The sequence below is a fragment of the Gopherus evgoodei genome, chromosome 7 (assembly GCF_007399415.2).
Source record: "Gopherus evgoodei ecotype Sinaloan lineage chromosome 7, rGopEvg1_v1.p, whole genome shotgun sequence".
NCBI classification, from domain to species: Eukaryota; Metazoa; Chordata; order Testudines; family Testudinidae; genus Gopherus; species Gopherus evgoodei.
Genome location: NC_044328.1, coordinates 74,876,927 through 74,896,985, shown reverse-complemented (window position 1 = coordinate 74,896,985; position 20,059 = coordinate 74,876,927). Strand labels below are relative to the sequence as shown.

General features: G+C 45.1%; 1 protein-coding gene across 11 annotated transcripts in view; it reads right to left on the bottom strand.

Annotated features, from left to right (window-relative positions):
• Positions 1-20,059, bottom strand: part of NDST2 (N-deacetylase and N-sulfotransferase 2) — a 240,307-nt gene that overhangs the window by 176,008 nt on the left and 44,240 nt on the right. For 7 of the 11 annotated variants that reach the window (XM_030568395.1, XM_030568404.1, XM_030568393.1 and 4 more), the window contains one exon: positions 10,064-10,143. The gene's annotated coding sequence lies outside the window, so the exon portion shown is untranslated. Of the gene's footprint in view, positions 1-10,063; positions 10,144-10,268; positions 10,288-20,059 lie in introns of those variants that run through there. The other 4 variants (XM_030568397.1, XM_030568405.1, XM_030568398.1 and 1 more) reach the window with 3 other exon arrangements.

The following is a 20,059-nucleotide window of genomic DNA, read 5'->3' as shown; positions in this document are numbered from 1 at the left end:
CCAATGTGCTCTCTCTTTTCCTTTTTAATAAATTTTAGTTTAGTTAATAAGAATTGACTGTGGCGTGTATTTCGGTAAGATCTGGAATATTCATTAACCTGGGAGGTAATGTGTCCAATCCTTTGAGATTGGTAAAACTTTTTTATATGATGAATAAGATTTTCATTAATCCTCATTATATTTGACTTGGGTGTCTAGGTGGAGGCCTGAGGCTGGGTTACTTTAAGGCAGGGTGGGCAAACTTTTTGGCTGAGAGCCACATCTAGGAATAGAAATTGTACAGTGGGCCATGAATGCTCACCAAATTGGGGTTGGGGTGCGGGAAGGGGTGAGGGCTCTGGGGTGGGGCCAGAAATGAGGAGTTCAGGGTGTGGGAGAGGGCTCCAGGCTGGGGAGTGCAGGCTCTGGCTGGGGGGTGTGGGCTGGGGAGTTTGGGGTATAGGAGGGTGCTCTGGGGTGGGACCGAGGGGTTCAGAGGGCAGGAGGGACATCAGGGCTGGGGTAAGGGTGTGGGAAGGGGTGCAGGCTCTGGCTGGGGGTGCAGGCTCTGGAGTGTGGCTGAGGATGAGAGGTTTGGGGTTGCAGGACGGTGCTCCGGGCTGGGATTGAGGGGTTTGGAGGGCAGGAGGGGGATCAGGGCTAGGGCAGGGGGCTGAGGCATGGGGGGAGGGGGGCGGCTCAGAGGCTTACTTCAAGTAGCTCCCAGAAACAGGGGCAGGTCCTTTCTACGGCTCCTATGCAGAGGCGCAGTCAGGTGACTCTGCACACTGCCCCGTCTGCAGGCACTGCCCCTGCAGCTTCCATTGGAGCACCGGAGGGGGCCACTGAAGCTTACAGGAGATGGAGTGGGGCCATGCTACGGCTTCCAGAAGCCATGTGGAGTGGCTCCTAACCCTGCTCCTCGGCTGGACCAGTGCAAGCCCCAGACTGTGCTCCCCAGCAGGAGCTCGCAGGCCGGCTTAAAACGGCTTCTGGGCCAGATCCGGCCCACTGGCCGTAATTTGCCCATCCCTGCCTTAAGGGAACTCTGTTGTTGACTTCTGAGTAACCAGTGAAGTATAACAGAAGCTGATTTGGGCTGGCTTGGTAAATTTAAGTATTGGAATATCCACCAGCTTTGGAATATCTATCTGCCCCATTCTTTGCAGTTCACCCTAACTGAGTGACCTCGGTGGCTCCCATGGGATTCCGGTTATATTTCATTATAGTGTTCCTTATTTAATCTCTATCATACATTCTTTCAGCCACCTTTACTCTAAACAGTTTCAACTTTTCAATCTCTCTTCAGATGAAAATCTCTCCAGAACTCTATTAATTTTTGTCGACACCTACATATGAACCCCTCTATTTCTGCTGGAGTTTTTTAAACCAGGGGACCAAAATGGAATTCAGTACTGCTGGTGAGGGTATAGCCCTGAGTTATATTATGGCATGAACAGTATTCTCCAATACTGCCTTTCAAGAGAGTAAAGAGCAACAAAACTACACTATGGAACTTGTACAAAAAATTCCCACCACTTTGGCATTAGCCACAATGGGAGCCCTACCTCAGACTGCTTTTTGGCTCAAGCAGCCATTTATAGCACTGTCAATTAACCCTGCTCTGAGGAAATCTAATAAACATGATGGTGTAAGCAGCTGGAAGAACCAGAGAGCCCTCCACACTAAAGTTTCCACTGGATTAGCTGTGTCAGTGGTAGCTTCAGTGGGGATTTTTTGGCAAAGTGCCCTACTGCAGATGGAACCAGAGACATCCGTAAAACAAATAAGTTAGGTTTTTACCTCACTTTCTGTGATACTGGGTGTGCTGCACTGTGACGCTTTCTTGGGGTATCCAGGATTGCGAGTCACTAGGTAACCTCCCAATTCAGTGGGAGAGAGAGAGAGAGATGCTTGTGCTTAACTATGTGTCAGCTTCCTGATACCACCAGCCTATTTATCACCGAAACAATCTCCTCAGGGCCCTCCCAGCCCTTACTTTGCCTTGCAGTTTAACAATAGGTGTAGCCCAACCCCCCTAAAGTGTTCCCATGCAGTATCCAGCCCTTAACTGCTGGACACTCACCGAAATTACCTGGGAAGTTGTCCTCAAAGGAATAATACACACACCAGCTTGTCTGATTCAACTGAGGATGAGCTTCAATAGACCATCACAGCACTGAGGTATATTTATATTGAAAACAATCATAATGCTAAGATTTAAGAGCTAATGAGGAAGGATAACAATGGAAACAGAAAACAAAAAGTGTACCATGCTTCCTATAGTATAAACTTAACTTTAACAGGCTAATCCCTTGGCTAAAGCAGTTTCTCTCACCTAAAGCAATCTCCCAGCATCTCCAATCAACAGGGCTGGAATCCCTCTTTCATGAATGCAGAAAGCACTGTCCTTTTTGCTTTCCTCAGTGAAGAACAAAGAGGTGTCCTTTTGCCTCTTCCTTATGTCCCCAAAGTTCACTGTTTTGTCCCCCATGGTTGATTCCCTGGTGTGCTGGTTCCATGTTGCTTTCACAGCCTCATGTTGATATTGTATGCACATAAGCTTCCATTGTGTTGGCTTACAATGCCAATGCTTATTTTACATGTGAACCGAGGCAGATAGGAGAATATACATCCTTTGGTCAAAACCTGCTTGACAACCCTGCTTTGATTCAGACTTAAAAAAATATATATTTTCCAGTATATATACACAACTCCTCAAATATCATCCACATATACATCTCACAATTATTATGAGGATCATTATGACATAAGCTTTTATGAGAGACCTCCCTTGACCCTCTTTGGATAAACACTATGAAGGCAATGTGTTAGGTGTAGTGAGTTTGTCAGGCCTGCCAGGAGTTACTGTAACAGTGAACCCTTTGCCAGTTGATACTGAGGCTTTCCTAGAGTCTGTCATGAGGTTCACTCATCACAGTGGCACCTTCTGCTGGCTATCCCGGGGATTAGCTCTGCCAGCCAGTGAGCCCTCTTCTGGTGGTGCCTCTCCCACCATCTCCTCCACCTGCAGACCCACCTCAGTACAAGTACCAGAATGTCCTCTTCATGAGTCACCATCCATATTTCCCCCTTCTGGGAGTGGATACCACTTTCCACCAGTCAAGCCACTCTCCCAGTGCTGACTGGGGTGGGAACCTTGGCCCTCTCACTGCTCTGGGTCCCAACCCAGGGACCCTGTAGATAGCAGCCTCCTGTTGTGACTCTTAACTTCTCCCAATGCTGCTCCATTTCCCTGGGCCACTTCCCCATGGCCCCAGCACCTTCTTCACCCTCACCTCAGCTCCTTCAGCTGTCCTGTCCCAGCAGCCAGCCAAGAGCTCTCCGTCGCTCTGCCAGTCCCTGCCAGCAGCTGCTCTGTCCAAGGTGCTATAGTTCCTTCAGCCTGTTAAAAACACAGTCCTCACTCCTTGAGCTCCCAACAGCCACCAATGTGTTCTACCCTGCAGCTCTTCTTATATGGGCCTGTGGGGCCCAGATTGGCTGCTCCCTGCAGCTCTTCTCTGATTGGCTGTGCCCCGCACAGCCTTTCTAGGCTGCTTGGAGGACTCACCTCCACTGCTCCACTCTGGGGCAGGACATGGTAGTACCAGGAGGCCTTCGCTAACCCCTCCAACTCATGTAGAATATTGTAACTGGCCCACTGCAATCCAGGCTGCCGGTGATGATCCACGGCTTTAGGCTCCCCAAGGGAGCCCAAAGCAGCAGACCGTCAGTCACTGCAGCCTCGATGAGCGGCAGTGGCTGTGGGCTCCTTTCCATGCCCCATCACTGGCAAGCAGCCACAGGCTGCTGCCTACCAGTGACGGAGAGCAGGGGTGGAGAGATGAGCCCTCAGCCAGTCGGCTGAGAGGAGCGAGCGGAGGGGCGGAGAGAAGTCCTGGGCCAGCAGGCCTAGAGGAGCACAGGGGAGGGGCCAGAGAGGAGAGAGGCCACAGCATAAGTGAAGTGGAGGGCCAGGCCAGGCCAGTGGGGCCCTTGCTGAGCGTGGGCCTGCCGCCATTATAAACCTGGTACTGGCTGGGCTGGGCTGGGCTGGGCTGGGCCCCGGGGACCTCTCCCTGCCAAGGCAGGTCCAGGGCTGATGGAGAGGCATCTCTCCCAGCCGCAGCCCTGAGTGCCCGCATGGCGCTTAATAGGCTGCTGCGCAGCTTAGGGGGAACTTAGACTATGATATCTAGAAAGAAGCAAAAGGTTGTCTTTAGTCCATCCTTTGAATTCCAGTAGGAATGCCCACTGGAAGGGTTAATTTAAGGCCTGGCATTGATGGTTTTTTTTTTTCTGAACAGTCCTACTCAGGATACTTGGGTTGGGGGGGGGGGGTATTCAAGCAAATGGAAATCATTTGTTGTAAAGATATAAAAAGTACATGACGTATGCTTATTCTGGCTTCTTGGCCCTCTGAATAATCTCATGAGTTTAACTATGAGTTTGGTGAATATGGGAAAAGGAGGAAAGATCTTATATTCAAGCACAGGGTAGAAAACAGCAGCTAATTATTACTTCCCTTGCCTTATAAATTATTATATGATATTCCAAACTGACAGAGACTCCTTGATGTACTTGCCCAAATTCATAGGTACAACTCCCAGAGAGATGCCCTTAAAAGGCAACCAAGCTACCACATGCGTTATAATCCAGATATAATTGTAGGTTAGTTAAGTACTCAGTCATTACCTGCAGGGGACTTAATTTTCTCCAAACATGCATACATTTTTAAAACAAGGCATCAATGAGACAAACAGAGTTAAGATGTTTCCAGTGTTGTAGCCATGTTGGTCCCAGGATACTAGAGAGACAAGGTGTGTGGACCAACTTCTGCTGACAAAAGAGACGAGCTTTTGAGCTACACCAAGCTCTTCTCAGGTGAACATTTATTTCCTTGGGCAGCTGACAATGATCTTCAGCTGCACAACATACTAGTGTAAATGAAACCCACCACATCCTACTGATTCCATACTGCTTAAGGGCCAACAATTGCATTGGTTAGCGCCAAACCCGGCTCGCTGTCAGGGGATTTCATACATTTATAACTACAATGTTCAAAATCATCATGGGGACCTGGTTCCCCATTCTGCAACAGTGCATCCAAGTCACTTCACATATCAAACTTGCTTGGATAAAATGAACAATTATACAAGAAAATAACAAAGGCAGTTACCAGCTACGTAGATATTTGGAACCATAATGTGTCATTGCATGGGTGCCACTTGTGCTCCTTATACTTGGCTTACATCAACTAATTACTAGCTGCCTTGCTGACAAATTAGCACCCGTCAATGAAACCCATGATTCCTGTATGTCCTCAGAAAATCTGTAACATTGTCTATTTGGCCCTAAACTTATGAAATACAGGCTCACTGATATTTCTTTGGTTTCTGAATAAACAAGGTTTGATGGAACTTGACAATAATAAAGGAGTATCACAAACCTCCCCTCCTGCTCTAAGTGCAGGGCACTTTTTTTTGACCTTGCCTTCTCTAACAAAAACATAGCTGTTCTCCCCCCAAGCAGATGATGACGGAACAAACATGTGACAAACATTAGTCACATTGTTTAATGCTCTACTGGAAAGAGCTCAGGTACCATGGTGATGGGTATAGTGTGAGAATCTGTATAAAACAGAATAGAATGTAATGGAACATATGATTGCCAGAACCTTCGTGCTCCTGAGTAAGGGACTGCATGCACCATCTTGATTAGCAAGGACAGCACCTCTTGGCACTTTTACACACCACAAAACATATTCAAGCTTCTTCTTTGTGAGATTTCTCCCCTCCTTTCTCCAGTTAAAGGGAAACTCTTCTCCTAGACAATCCAGGGGAAACTGAATAGCAAATTCCATTAACTTGAACTCTGAGACTGTAACTCAGCTACTATGAGTCACTGACAGCTGGGAACAATCCCACCAGCTTTGGAGAAATGCTATACTCAATGCAGCAGCCGCCCCCTTCCACACCAGTCCACAAAAGCTAGCAAATCTGAAAAGGAATCACAAGGATGCTACTGCTCGCTAGAGAGGGAGGGGCGACCCTACTGAAAGAATCTAAGCAAAAAAAGGGCCTGCTTCAGGCAAACTTCTGAGCAGAAAAGCACTTTATGTTCAACGTCATTGTTTCTGAAATAGTCTGACCTGTGCACTGTGACTTAGGTTTCTGGTTTGAAAAGGGGGCTTAGCAAGCTTTCTTGTAGAGAACTGTTATATAATTACCAAGCCTCACCCAACCACCCCTCTGGTATGTGGAAGAAGTAGCGTACTCTTGTGCATCCATCAGTGTATGTATTCTGGTGCCTTACCAGCAGAATTCACACTCTCAGCAATAGAGATCAATAGGTTCCCTCAACCCACCAACACACAGTGGTCAAGAATGAAAGCATTAACAGGTAGATACTAAAGAGTAACAGCTGTCGGACATTAGCTTCTTTCTATCTCCAAAAATTATCTCCCTGAGTCACAAATGAAACATGGTTTGCAATAAGAAACTTTCCTGCTCCAGGCCCTAATGAAACCCTTCACTGGCTTCCTCTCCTGCATCCATTTCAAACTCTTCATCCTCCACTTCAGGGCCCTCTCCAATTCACTCTCCCTGAATCTCAGATCTCATTTACCTCTCACCCGCCCTGCCACACACTCCCTTTTCTCCTTAAAGTGAGGTTCTGAAAAGTGGCTTACTAAAAATAGCACCTGCATGACCAGCAGACCAGCTCCATGTGTGTATTCCAAGCCCTATCTGCTTGCTTTAGTGGTACTTTTCTCCCGTCAGCTATGAAAATCCAACACAGCTAAGAGAGGGGCACTGAATTCCTTTCTTCTCACACACCAGACTTGCTTGCTGAGGTCTAGTCAGTTACACAGATCTCACTGAAGGCACAGTTGTTGTTTTTTTTAATAATGGCGAGGAAGCATGATGAGGAAAGAAACCAGCTTGACTCTCTGATCTCAGGTTAACTCTGCAAGTTTAGAAAGGATATTTTTTCACTTGTCATCCAAGCACATCTGAGATGGAGTTAAGAAAGAATAAACATGGAATCACGGGTTCCCCTTTTTTTGCTGTCACTTTCAAGAGTACAACCACAAAAAGGTAAAGGTCCTCAATATCTTCCTCCCATTAGCACTTTTGTTCGCTCGTAGGTCCTGGTCTACACAAGAGACTTTAGAAAAGAAGTTCACACAGACTCTACCACCAATTCACCCGCACTGGTTGAAGCCTCATAACATTTAGTTGACAGTGACGAGAATGCCAGAAGCTGCCACAGCAGTGCATGCACTAAAACTCCCAGCAGTTCTACCACCGGTACAGCTAAACCAATAGTACCTCAGATGGGACATTTTCCCCATTTTTTCCCCATTATGAAGATTAGATCCAAGCTTTTTTTCAAGCCAACCCCTTACACACAGAACCACTGCCCCTACCTGTGCACCAATCACTCTTTGGTCCTCCAAATCCTTTTTTGCAAACCCTTCTTTCATTGTCCCGCTCACAGCTGTTCCCCACATCCTCTAGAATGGAAACATTCCAACCACAAATGCCAAAAGTGCTTTACTTTGTTCCCTACTGTTGTAAGAAATCTCTTTTTTGGGACTGTGACATATAGTTGTACCTACTTTACAAGTTACAAGTACTACAACATTTGGTTTAATATTACTTTATGAGGGAACTGCAGGTTTTCTATTTAAGAAGACTTCCTGGATTGGTGAGGGGAGGGGGGATTAAAGAATATTAAAAGATCTGGCTCTACTAGGAATGTCTGTGCATGCACAAAGATAGGAAGGGATTCTTTTTACAGCTAGCTCATACCATCCAAGACTTCAAAAGATATACTTTGAAGTTTAAAAAAATACCTTTAAAGTGACCAAAGATGCAAAAGGAGATTTAAAAATGCTATGCAGCTGGATACTGAATTCCATTAAATATTATTGTAAACTGGAATATACAATGGTTAACTGTACATTAGAGCACTGGTTCTCAAACTAGGGCCTCCGCTTGTTCAGGGAAAGCCCTTGGCAGGCCGGCCAGTTTGTTTACCTGCCGCGTCTGCAGGTTCGGCCGAGCGCGGCTCCCAGTGGCTGCGGTTCGCCACTCCAGGCCAATGGGGGCTGCAGGAAGGATGGTCAGCACGTCCCTCGGCCCACACTGCTTCCTGCAGCCCCCATTGGCCTGGAACAGCGAACCACAGCCAATGAGAGCCGTGATCGGCCGAATCTGCAGACACGACAGGTAAACAAACCAGCCCAGCCTGCCAGGGGCTTTCCCTGAACAAGCAGCGGCCCTAGTTTGAGAACTACTGCATTAGAGAGAGGAATGATGCAACAGGTAAAATGTTAATAAGGCTTTCTGATATCTATATACAATCTTTTAGAAGCAGCAGGAACAAACTACACATGATATCAGTTCAAGAGCTAAAAGAGTGATCAGAGCACTGATTTTGAGAGCCAGACGGAACCACAGACAGACTGAGCTACAGTGAGAACAGCTTCTAAGTATGCATGGAAAACCTCTACCAACCTGTAACTGTTTAACAACTCTACTCTGAGATATTCATAACTTGCAAAAGGGTCAGAATACATTTAAATACAAGTTTCTCCTGTTTTAAAAAATGCATTTTACTATAGCTTTACAGAAAACTATAATACTCGGAGTACTACAATTTTTTTATTTAAAACTTTGGCTAAGAGGAAAAAAGATCAAAGGCAATAATAAACCACAGTGACAGGTTTAAAGTTCAGTGTACAACAACTCGTCAAGAACTAGAGGCGAAAGTTTCAGACTCCCTGGACTACACAGCACTTGCTTCCAGTCGTAGAAGGTTCTGAGATATTGGACTTTACAATCACAATATTATTATGTAATGAAAAGTTATTTCAGGTAATTGTTTATACATTTCTAAAACAGTTATAATTTCTCTCCTCCTCCAAAACCTAAAGTGTTGCACTCACGGCACTAAGACAGACTGGCTTTTCAGGTGGAGGGATAGCACTAATGTTGTTTTTCTAAAAACTCAAACATTCAGAAAGCAGATTTTCTGCCAAGTATCTGGCACATACAGAATATGTGCTGGCATAAAGATTTCATTATCACTATTTTGGGATGATCTGCAACCATTACTTATGGCTTGGCCATTTGTGAGTAATGCAGCCAGCCCAAGCACATGCCAATACATTCTTTACACCATAGCACATCATATATTCACTTTCATCCGGTTTTCTCTAAAGCACTGATAGTATTCCTCATATATGCATTTCATCTGTGTGTAGCCAAGCACAATCCTGTTTCACAATTATACAATGCCGTCGTGCTTTCAAACTTCTCTTTAGATTAGTCCCTGCACTGGTTTAACCTACTTATTTTCAAAAAGATCTGTTGGAAAAACACTCTTCCACAGCAGCTCTACCCATCCCTCTGGTACCTCCCAATATTTCCTTGCCTGGAATGGAGACTTTACAGAAATCACAGCTTAGGAACTACCAGCGGCACCTTCTGCTAACATGGCAATGGGAGTGACCCTCAGCTCCCACCTCATGCCTGTCCGCCCCGCCCTACTCCATCCCTTCACAAAAGCATATTACCTCTTTTCCTCTCAAGTAAAGCCATAAATATGTCTGCTTTTCTCAGATGGCACCCAACTTCACACAGGTAAGCAGGTTTATGTAGAAACACACCACTTTTTGAAGCGCTCACCTCAGCCACTCCCTGCAGTGATGGTCTTTGGTCAACAACTGTACAAATACCAGCAAGTTAGTATTGTAATTAATACTCGTTTTCAGGTCAAAGTAATTTTTGTTGCCCTAAATCCAGCCTTCCTGCCCTGCATGTGAAAAGAGAAGCATGCTTACTTTTCAGTTTCCCCCTTCTGCAGTGCTGCAAAATGCCATGCCATCCACACTGAACCAAAATTTAACAGCACTTTGATGGTCGACACTTAAGATTTTATGAGCTGGTAGATTAGATTCTCTTCACTGAGAATTTAGTTACAGTTAAAGGTGACAGGTATGGCAAGTCTAAATTTATTAGTCCCTTGGAATGTAAATCTACATCAAAGAGGATGGAAGTTAAGCTCTTACCTTTCCAGCAGCACCTTTGTTCGGCAGCCAGCACACAGAGCAAAAACCGACAATGCTTGGCTTGCAATCACTCCCTGCTGCTGGAAAGAAAGGAAAATGGGTCTGGATTAGAGACTTGCAGGAGAGGAAGATCAGAGCATAAATAGGATGCTTCATTTCATAGGAGTTTCAAGATAATCGCAGACAATGTTCTGAGAACACTCACTTTTGGGGGCGGGGAACGGTGGGAGGAGTTCCCAAACAGGACTGAAATAGCCAACAAGGCACTGCACATCTGATTGTTCCTGGATGGGAGCCAATGAGTGTAGGTAAAGGCAATAACAATATGTAACACAGGGCATGCACCATTTCAAAATAAAACCAGGGAAGGGAATGAAAAAAAACAGAGGGGTGTCTGGCTTGCCATGGTCTTTCCAGATCTGAAAGTCAAAGTCCAGAGGCCTCTTCATATGAAGGTAACAATCCTGAGAACTCTGAAGTACATTTCACAGAGACACCTTTCTTCCGAATATAGAGAAAACAGGCCCATTGGTTCATATGTCACAGCATTCTCTCTATCACGGAGCTCAGACTGCAGTTGTAGGTCATTATGTAGATAGTCTTGATGTATAGAAATGCAATGTACTACTAGAAACCAACTCTTTATTAATGCTGTTTGAAGTGTGAGGTACAGATTTTCTAGTCTTACATAGGAAAACCCCAGAACTGAGACTTTTCCCAAATTCTTTGCATAATCTCCTCAAATTAATACCAGGGCTGCCTGAAAGTCAATGCCAGTCAGCCAGCCAATGATAACTTTTCCTTTCATAAGCCTGTAGCCAGCAATTCATGTAACTGTTCCACACAGAGCTCAGACTGGACTCTCCATCATAACCCTCATTTATCACAAGAGACAGTCAGTCATCTGTCAGTGTGCCCAGGAAAGCTGCAGCTTACTCTGCCTGGCAACATGAACACATTTCACCACTTCCCTTATCACACAAACCAAACACAGGAGTTCAGGGCCACACTACCTTCTCTCAGCAGCAGATACACTGACCTTTTGGCTGCAATTTTGCCACATGCTTTGGGTCATTAGAGAAAAAAAAATCTCCCACATCTCTTATTGTTTTAAAAAGTTTTGCTATTATTCAGCTTGTCCAGTCCAGGGGTTCTCAAATTTTTTGGTGCCCTCAGAGTGCGGTCACCAACTCTTGCTGGTGGCCACGCTGACAATTTTTCCTAAAATACTTCATTAACTTTAAGAAAAACAAATAAATATGCACATTACGTGTCCACATCATTGTAATTTATTTATGTAGGTTTTTTTTCAAACTCAGTAGTAAAAATAATTTACAGTGGTCTCTATTCTTTCCTGGACCGAAACAGAACAGAAACACAAATAAGGTTCTTTGCATGTTTTTGTCTTTTTTTGTTGTTTCTTTTGCTTTTTTGATTACGCGCCCACCCCCACCCCAAATCCACCTCCAAGACTTGCTAGCTGGTAAGTCTTCTGCTGTGAAAAGTGATATTTGTATGTTTGTTAATATCACTTTTCACAGCAGACTTACTCAGCCCCAGCAAGCCCTGAGAAAAATTAAGCCCTGGATGTGGAGGTGGGCAGGGAGGCAGAAGGGCCCAGGAACGATGGCACGGGTGGTGAGCCTGGGGCCAGAGCCTGGAACCAGAGCCTGCCACCGCATGGACAGAACCAAAAGCCTCATGGCCAAAGCCTGCCTCCTCTAACCCCAGGAATCTGGATAATTCACCAGTTGCCTGCACCTCCAGCATTTGTCTCTCTGGAGGGAGGGCCCAACCGCTGCTGGCAGCCCTGCAAGAGGGACCACTGCTTTGCATCCCCCGCAATCACAGACCAGATGGCTGTGGCCGCAAGAAAAGGGGTGGCTGCATTTAAGAAACACTGGTCTAGTCACTTGCAGGTCTCCACAGGTGGACCATGTCAATGCTACCACTTATGTTAGCAAAATTTGTCACTCAGAGGTGTGAAAAAAACATACACCCCGCGTGACATATGTTTCGCCAGCATAGCACTGTGCACATTACCACCTATGTCAGTGGTGTAGCTTCTCCCACCGCCATAGCTACCACTGCTTGTTGGGGTGGTTTAATTAGGTCAATGGGAGAGCTCTCTTCCGTCCGCACGGAGCGTCTACACAAGAGATCTTACAGCAGGCACAGCTGTACCGACGCAGCTGCGCTGCTATAAGCACTCCAGTTTAGACATAGCCTCAGACAAGTTTAACACATATGGCAGCCAACAGCATGGGACCTCCCTTCACAGCATTTCCACAATACACAGCTCCAAAAAGAGAAACAGTGAACCAGAGGTTACTGCATTAAATGGCTTCCTGGCACCGGGCCACTTTCCCAAACTCAGGCAAGAGCTTGTGGGTAGCACCAGTGGATGATATTAGGAGATTAAAAAGACAATGCTCAGGGAAGTCAGCCCAGAAGTCTATTCACTTTCCCTCTCCCGCCCCATATATCTATTTACAAAGTATCCGACGAAGTGGGTATTCACTCAGGAAAGCTCATGCTCCAAAACGTCTGTTGTCTATCAGGTGCCACAGGACTCACTGCTGCTTTTAAAGTAAATGTGATTTAACAAGCTCTTTATTTTCCAATCAAATCTTTCAAAAGAAAGATAGACTCCCACAGGGCTGGGTCCAAAAGTAATTGGTCAGCAGATCAGTCAAATATTGTCAAAAAATATAATAAATGGTGAAATATTTTAAAGCGCAGATTTACTAGAACAGTAACAACAGTAACAAAAAAGAATAAGACCTTCTGGTTTCTAATAGGCTTAGCCTTAGACAGCTACTTATGCTTAACTACAAAACCAAAGTGTTTAGCTGAGTTACTTTAACTCAGAAAAATGTGTAACACAATAAAATTAAGATCTCAGAAATGAAAGAATCACCACTGACTACCTCAAGGCAATCTTGCTGGAATACCTGACAATATTTGACTTTAGTCAAATAATAGGCAGTCAGTTGATCAGTCAATTGACATTATTTGCCCAGTCAATTAACTAGTTTGCCAAACCTAATCTCATGTTAGGATCTATGTTCCCTCTAAACTGCGCGGTTGGGCAGCCACCCAGGAGCGATGCAAGTGTCATGCAGTTGATTAGCATCCGGCAGTGTGCGTTCAGGTGCCCCTCCTCCCTGCTGCTTTGCAGCCACGTAGCTCCTGCTGCTGCTCCCAGGACCCTCCTGCTGGCTGTGCAGCACAGGGGTGGGGAGGGTGCTGTCAGGGTGCCCCCTCCCCCTGCCCTTGTACTCCATACCCACAGAGCAGGGGAGAGGGGACAGCCTGGCTCAGCACTCGAGCTGCTGCAGTCTGAGATCTGAATGACAAGCCTCCCAGGCAGTGAGTGCCTTTCTTAAAGAGACAGCACACAATTTGAGACTTCCCCAGCAGCCAGCTCACCCGGTCTGTGTGTGTGTGTGTGTGTCTCTCTCTCTCACACACACACACACACACACACACACACGCACACACCCCTCCACTCCCTGCTGCCCACGTACCTCATCTCTGCAGAGCGGAGGAGGGGAGACAGGACTCAGGACAGAGCAGGAGAACATTCAGTGAGTGCCTTAAAGAGACAGTACACGGTGGCTCAGAAACTTCCCCAGCAGCCAGCACACACTGTGCCTGTGTCACACACACACACGCTCTGTGTCGCATACATGCATTGTCTCAGTATTGAACACACACGCGCACACACACACTCTGTCACACACACACTGTCTCTTTCACACTCACCTACCAACACATACTTGTATTATTATTATTGTTACTTCTTGGTACGTCCTGCAATGCACATATATTCCTCTGTAGTTTTATTCTTTCAAAGTGTGTTATTTTAATGTTTTAACTGGTCCATGCATTTCATAATTTTTATTTCTCTTACACTTAAAATTAATTCTTTGAGTAGTGAGTTCTAAAATGCCTAATCTGTCCTGGCTGGAGTAATTATCCCTATGGTAACCTTTTAAACATATATATATATATATATCATATCTAGGTTTTTTGTTTCTACTGGTGACGCGCATCCGCACATACCTCGGTGCACATAATAAAATTTATTCCGCATATGGATGAAAAAAATTAGAGGGAACATTGGTTAAGATCTGAACATTTTCCCCTTCCCTCTATTTCCATTATCTCCCTGAACCAGGGCTTTGGAGCGGAGCCCGGAGCTGGAGCGCGGACCAGTAGGTTTTATGCCCGGAGCTGGAGCGGAGCAATTCAAAAATTTGATTGCTCCAAATCCCTGCCCTGGACCCAAACATCATGATGGATAAGCAATAACATAGATTCACTAGAGAGGGAACGGGTGAGAGGCAGATAATTAAAAAGGAAGGAGACCAGCATCCCTTGATGTATCTCAGAAGCATAGAAATTAAGAGATGAAAGACTTATTAAATCATCGGGTTTTATCCCCATGCAAAAGCTGGGTCTTTGGCTTTAGGATACATCTTGAGTGCTTTGTCCAGTCTAGTTTTAAATTTCTTCATCCAACTCTTCTTTTGGGGAGACTATTCCAAAAATTTAATAATTTTCAGGATCTCATTCCACTGTTCCTGGTTATGCCTCTTAGTACAAAGCTGAATTAATTCATTTCCATCTTTCAAGAGTACTCCCCTCAAATATTTGCAGATTATCATTTTTCTCCACTACATGCTTTTAGTTATCACTTAGGGTTTGGCTACACTTGCAGCTGTACAGCGCTGGGAGTTAAAGCTGTCTTCGTACAGCTGTGCAGGGAAAGCGCTGCAGTGTGGCCACACTGACAGCTACCAGCGCTGCATGGCGGCACGCCACGGGGGAGCGCTCTGCCGCTCACCAGTCCCACGGCTCCGGTGGACCTCTCGCAGGCTTCCCTGAGGGAGGTCCGGTGGTCCTGCGGCTCCGGTGGACCTCCCACAGGCCTGCCTGCGGATGCTCCACCGGAGCCGCGGGACCAGTGGACCCTCCGCAGGCATGGCTGCAGGAGCTCCAGCGGAGCCACCTGCTGCCCTCCCGGCAACCGGCAGACTGCCCCCCGCAGCATGCCGCCCCAAGCACGCGCTTGGTGCGCTGTGGCCTGGAGCCAGCCCTGGCAGCATTTGCAGCGGTGTTGGGAGTGGTGCATTATGGGCAGCTATCCCAGCGTTCAAGTGGCTGCAACGTGCTTTTCAAAAAAGGGGGGTGGGGTGGAGTGTGACAGGGAGCATGGGGGAGACAGGGAGAGTGGATTTTTGGAGCTGACACTGTGTCAGCACCCTGCCTTGCAAGTTCTAAGGACTTGAAGATACACAGCACAAACCTTCAATCATTTTAAAAGTTTTGACCCCTTCCCCCACCCCTCTCATATTCACTAAATGCAAACAGCCTTCAGACCAGATAAGTAGCTCCTCCAAAACGTATCCCCCCTCCCCAACTCCGGGCTGCTTCTCTCCTCAAGCAAACACTAGCTATGGACATTCCAAAGGAAACCCCCTGCCGCCTCTGCTCGAGCAAATAGGAGCTCTCTTTGTTTTTTAGATAAGCAGCTCCGGGAGCCCCGAGTTCACAACAAAACAAAGAGAGGCACCACAACAAAACAGAGTGTTATCTTTACTTAAAAAGCATAATGGGAATGTTCCGGAGGTCAGTTACAGTGTAGTAAGATTAATCACTGTTTACGCTGGCACCCCAGCGCTGCAAGAGCAGCACTATAGTCATTACTCCCCAGGCCGAGGTGGAGTACAACCAGCGCTGTAGCCAGGGAGATACAACGCTGTATGTGCCTTGCCAGTGTGGACGGGGAATAAGTTACAGCGCTGTAAAGCCACCACCAGCACTGTAACTCTCCAGTGTAGCCAAGCCCTTAGCCAATCTACCCATATTTACAATGGGTTCTTTGCTTGCATCATTCCTTTCCATCTTTAATCATTTGTCACTCCCTCCAATTTGTTTACATGTGTCTAGTAATGAGGTACGTGGTCCTCGACCCTACTGCAAGTTAAGGCTATGTCCACACTGGCACTTTCATCCCTAAAACTTTTGTGGCTCGGGGTGTGAAAAAACACCCCGCTGAACGACAAAAGTTTTAGCAACAAAAAGCACTGGTGTGGACAGTGCTTCCCCGGTGGGAGCCATGCTCCCAGCAACGAAGCTACTGCTCCTCATTGAGGATGGTTTTATTTTGTCACCAGGAGAGCTCTCTCCCGGCGATAAAGAGCAGCCACACAGCGTACCTTACAACAGCACAACTACACTGGCATAGCCATGCCACTGTAAGATGCACTGTGTACATATAGCCTAAGTCTCAGACTTACAAAGTGAGGGACTATGACCTCACTTTTCTAGAACACATGCAGCTAGGGTGCCCAGACAGCAAATATTAAAAATCGGGACAGGGGATGGGGGATAATAGGAGCCTATATAAGAAAAAGGCCCAAAAATCAGGACTGTCCCTATAAAATTGGGACATCTGGTCACCCTACATGCAGCCCAAAGTCATATTGGCTTGTTTTTTGCTGCCATACTGCACTTGCAAGCATATTGATCTGCTGCCTGTTCTCGCTCCGAGATCTCTTTCAGCATTACTGCTTACCAAATGTGTCTCTCCCATTAAATATCAGCACTTCTGGTTATTTTGCTTCAATGTACTAGTGTCTGTCTGTTTAAAGAAGTATTTTATTTTGATATTTCCTATCACATTTCTAAGCTCTTGTGTGTTATTTCTCTCGCCTCGCTGGGTTTGCTTTACAAACCACTCACTCTCTCAGTTTTGCATCACTTGCAAATTTCATTAAAAATCCAGATCTTTAATAAACCTAAAACCAACCTCTGTAACATCCCACAAGACAATGCCTCCATAAAATTCTGTACAATTCTGTTCAGTACTACTGAGTCATGTGCGTGTTTACCACTGAGCACCTGTTGAGGCCTTGTGACCTATTCTTTTCCTTTATGCAAAACCAGGATCACAATGGATAAGCTTGACACACCCAGAGTTTCCACTCTGAAGAGCCATTTGGGTACGTGACAGAGAACCTGTCGGTCTTAATATATTTATTAATTATGTGGAAGAGGGAATGAATCGGGAAGTAACATTTTGGAAGACAAAATTATTAGCTAAGTTAGTCAAGTCTAGAGAAGACTGAAGAATTTTAGGAGGTCCTAACAAAGGGAGGCAACTGGGTAGCTCGGTGGAAGATGAATACTGACAATAGGAAGGAAATGCACAATGGAGAGAAGTGCCTAGTGATGTGTTCTAAATGAATTGTAAGCACTCCAGAAATACTCATGCTGTATAGGTGTCACTGCAAACAGCTTATTGAAATCATTTACTTAATTATTTCAGCAGTAGTCAAAAAGCAAACAAGACATCGGGAAGAAGAAATACTGAAATTACATCAATTAATACTACGTCTTCATCTCAAATTGTGTCAGTTTTGGTCACCCCTTTGAAATAATATATAGCAAAAAAAGAAAGAAAAGCGATAAAGAGCAATGAACATTATTAGAAGAATGGAAACACTTGCATGTGAAGAGAAATTACAGAGGTTAGGACTCATTTAGAGAAGGAGATTAATAAAGCCAGATAAAATAATGAAAGGTATAGCGAAAGTAAACTGAATGTTCTATTAACAGGACACCCAATGAAATTAAAAGTCAACATATTTAAAGGAGAAGAAAGGAATCAGGGAAAATGATGCACAGCTTATGGAATTCACTGCCATATAATACTAAGGCAATATTTTAGAACTCAAAACAAGGATTCGGTTTTTATCTGACTAATAAGACTATCCTCCACAGTTACAGTTATTAGGATGAACACTTATTAGAATAACAGACTTTATGCTCCAGAATATAATCAAGAAAGTTGGTTGTCTTGGATTAGGAAGATGCTTCCCCCATTGACTTTCAGTGAGATGTGTACCCTTAAGTCATTTAGGAGCTTTTGAAAGTCCCATCCACATTTACATAATTGTCCATTATGGACATTGTACCTTTTCCTCCAAAATATCTGATCACTGGCCACTGTCAGAGACAGGATGCTGAGCTGGCCCTGTGGTCCAGTTCTTATTTTCCTATTCCATTTTTTGTGGGGGTTTAAAAAATGTTGTTTTACCATAACTGCAATTTAGGACTCAAACACAATAGAAAAAGATGCTGAATTTCACAAGAACAAGCAAAGAATGGTGAGGTCAAAGAACTAAAGTGGTGGTTCAAAAGATGGAAATTATTCACAGATGTATTTGCATGCCTATATATGGGTTCTTCAAGCCACTAAGCAATAAATACATCAGGACCAAAAAAGCCAATGGGGATGAACAAGAAGGCATAGAATGTGATTGATTTTACAACACATAAGAAAGAGTCATTACACCACTTTTGTGACAGCAGCACTGTCAGTGGTGCCAAGAGGTTCCAGTCAGGATCAGAATCTCAATATGCTAGGCATTCTATATAGACACAGTAAGAGACAGTCCCTGTCCCAAATAGATTGCAATCTAATTACAGAAAACAGACAAGTGTGAAAAAGGAAGTACTATCCCCATTTTACAAAAAAGGAATGAGGCCTCCACAGAATAGATAACTTGCCCAAGTTCCCACAGGAAGTCTGTGGCATTGTCAAAATTTCATCTAAATTTTTGGATTCCCATTCCACTGATTTAACCATAAGATCATCCTTCCACTCAGCTTCTTTAAACCTAGATGACACAGTAGTAAAAATCCCTGTGCCCCTCTAACAGGATCAGCACCTGCCTCTCATGAGCACCTCTTGCTCCCCTGGTCCCTGCAAGCAGATTGCACTCACTCTGGCCCTGCAGCTCCTTTTATATGAGCCTGCTGGACCCTCATAGGCTGCTCCCTGCAGCCACTCTAGCCTGCTTGGGGGATCTCTCCACTGCTCCTCTCCTGGGATGGATGTGGCAGGCCCCTGAGGCCTCCAAGCAGGGGGCCTTTGGGCTTTATCTACCCCATCATACCCCCATGTACACTAAAGCTGATTCCATAAGTAGCATTGGTGATGAGAAACAGGAAACAATTCTCCTAGCCCACACACGGACGAAATACCCTTTCAATGCTGCATTACTGTACTCTTTCCTTATTATGCTGGATTCAGGTAGCTCATGTCACTATTTCAAAACTTCTCCCATTCTCAAGCAGCTCATCCTCAGTCCTTACTTATGAGAAGTGAACACTAGACAATTTCCCCTCTGCTTGGAATCTTTCTGGATCAGAAAGTTGTCTTCCACATAAATTAGGATAAAAACACCCACTCTAATACACAAGTATTAAGTGGCCAGTGAATGATACAAGGAAGTCTCAGGGTTTAGCATCACTACAGAGTTAACTTGGTCTTTTACTCAGATATTGCCACTAACCTAGTTACCGTCCACACACAAAAACCTCATCCAAATGTGGTCTTGTTTTACTCTAGGGTTAGTAATCCCTTCCCACAACTCTATCGTGCCCAAGACAGGTAAATTCTCTCACAATTCACTGGGAAAGAACCAGAGTGGTTCAGCTTACTAAAGTGCAAAGAATCATGGGATATGTCCTCGGAAGTCCTAGCACCTCAGATGAGTGAGTGTAGAATCAGTGTGGACACACTCAGGTATGGCTTTGCAGTGTGGCGGCTCACACCTGAGCCAGGTCAATCCATGTGCTCAACCCCAAATACACTCTGCAGTGAAGACACATACTCAAAGGGCTTGTCTATACACACAGGTTTAACTAAAGATGTGATTTTAAAATTTTAGTTAAACCTGCGCAAACCAGGAGCAGACAATCTTATTTTGGTTAAGAGTGGCTTATTTCAATTTAGCTTAAAACCTGTCCCTAACTTAATCTAAACTGAAATAAGCATGGTTTGAATGAGAGCATGCATGTGGACTTTTGCACTAGATCAGTTTAAAATCACACCTTTAGTTGAAATGGTGAAACGTTGCATCTCCCTATGGAACAGACAATTGTCAAAGCAGACACTGATGGAAAATGATATGGACA